We start from the raw sequence: 2,422 nt of genomic DNA on the forward strand, positions 1-2,422 counted from the left end.
TATTTATATCGACCTAGGAATAAAACACACTTGTAGCGTAAGTATTACCAGAATTGATCTGAAAACTCAGTATTTCAGCCTTGCTGCCTCAAGACTAGTTCAAATATTGAAGGAGCCAGCAAACATACTTTCCCTATCGTGTTCCAACATACAGTGCGCTTGTAAACACAAAGGGGAATCGGATAGTTAAAGGCCTTTCTTCCTTTTCAGCTACGCTTACGTTTAAACAAAATTCAATCACATTACTGCTTACACTTTAAAATAATTAAAATAGTCACACTGCTACTCATCATTTCACTACAAATCTGACGTATCAAATGTAATCTAGTAAATCTATTACCAGTAGAAAGCTCACGCTTGGGTATGACGGGTTTTAATCAGTAACAGACACACACAGTGCGGTAATGTGTAGCCAACTCACTAGCAATCAAGCTATTCATGCTTGACGTTATTCTACGACCTACGGATTACCACACAATTTAAAATCAACATTGCATACGTAGATATTAACAAAAAAGCATTTTAGTATTTCCATATTAGTAGTTATTAGTAGTTTGAGCCGTTAATAAAATATACTGCCTTAGTAATATTTAGTATAAAATGCGACTATTGGTCATACTCTGCCAAAAACCCAAGTCACAACGTGGTATTCCGCAACTCAACACAAGAACCTGCTTGAAACTTGGCTCTTCAGTTGAATGAACTTCCCTCGTCAACTTGATTACGACATAACGAACTTCGGCTTTCACTCACTGGATCAAGTAAAAATGTACAGACCTGGACTACATTCACCTTCGCGCAATTTGATTCTCTTTCACATCTTGTCCACCTCCAAAAGGGAATATTTACCGCACAGCACAGACGTAACTGTGGTATTATGTTTATTCAACAGTGCGGACTAACAGCTCAATGAGTGGCGCGCGATGGCTCAACGAACAATGCCAGCCACTCTCTTTAGCGAATCGCCGAGAGCCGCTTCAGTGCTTGAAACTATTTTATTTTGGGTTATTCGTTGCCCGGTAGGGAGGGAAACGTATGAATCAATTTTGAAGTTCCCCACTCGAAAGTTGACCATCTGTATGACATTAATAAAGTAAAACGAAAGAGCTTGTTCGACTAAAAACTTTAGCATTGTTTCTTGTTTATGAATAGTGCAAAACAACCAATCAATCTAATAAAACTACAACGTTTGGTGTGGTAACTATGTCGTTTTTAAAATAATAACAGTAACAACAATTGAAATCTATTTAACTCTAGCGCGCCTCAAATGGTAATAATTCGGTTTAACTTTACCACGAATATTTGAAAGATGACCACACAGCAAACAAATGGAAGCGTGTGTTTATTTCTTCGTTCATTTGATTAATGGCACGCTATAAAACTACCTGCGTAGTTTTACAATTCCAAAGGCATACACTTTAAATGTGTATATGAGTAGCCTCAAACATGCTGGGTAAAACTTACATACGTTTTTGCGGCTATATTATATCAGCATGCAAGCAGTTTTTAAAATCAGTCTTAATTGATTTACCATCCGTGATATATCTGCCGATTTTTTTCATATATTATTTTATCACGAACATGCTTATCTGTATATTTGCGCAACTTAGAAAGCAAAGACCGTTGCACCTGTAAAGTGGGCTGCGTGAATGAATGAATGCAACTTACTTTATTCTCGCGTGGCTGAAAATACACAGTCGTTATAACACAGGTGGTCTGTTGCATACACCCCGTGCCAGCTTACGAGTTGCCATGCATGTTACTTGGTGGGTGATTATTTTTTGGGGGAAGGATGGAATTTTCAGCTACCAACTAAATTAGTCGCTGCCTTAATTCTTTGCCTTTTTAGTCGGTAGATTTTGGCACAGAAAAAAAAGTCGGCCGAATAACCGTGAAAAACCATTTGGTCTAGTTTAGTCGGTATTCTATTTTATGTAGGTGAAATCGCGGGCTTTGGCACGCCATGGTCCTAGGATTTAGAGGCCAGGATTGGCCTATTACCCCAACACCTGGGGTGCTACCGCACGGACCTTCCCAGTTTTTGGAGCCTGTCGCTTCCCCGGAGGTGGGCGACATGAGCTTTTGGTAATGGATGGGAGATCTTTTCTTGACATATCGGCCAACGATAGATGCTTCTAACGTTCACATTATGCTGGGCTGCTATTGCTTCTCTTGAACCCCTTAGTTTAGTCGTTATAACCGAGAATATCATCCCAGGTTTATATAGGCGGCGACAATTAAACGTAAAATGGTTTATTTCAAGTTCCGTTGTAATGTGGAGTCGTTACAAGTGGAATAAAAGAAAACAAACGCGAAAAGGCGCGCACACATACACATATATATTCATATATGTGTGGTAGACCAACACAACCGAACTTATATAACACGACTGCACAGTACACATGAACAACGCACATAACAC

The sequence above is a fragment of the Ciona intestinalis genome, chromosome 4, assembly GCF_000224145.3.
Source record: "Ciona intestinalis chromosome 4, KH, whole genome shotgun sequence".
Taxonomy (NCBI): domain Eukaryota; kingdom Metazoa; phylum Chordata; class Ascidiacea; order Phlebobranchia; family Cionidae; genus Ciona; species Ciona intestinalis.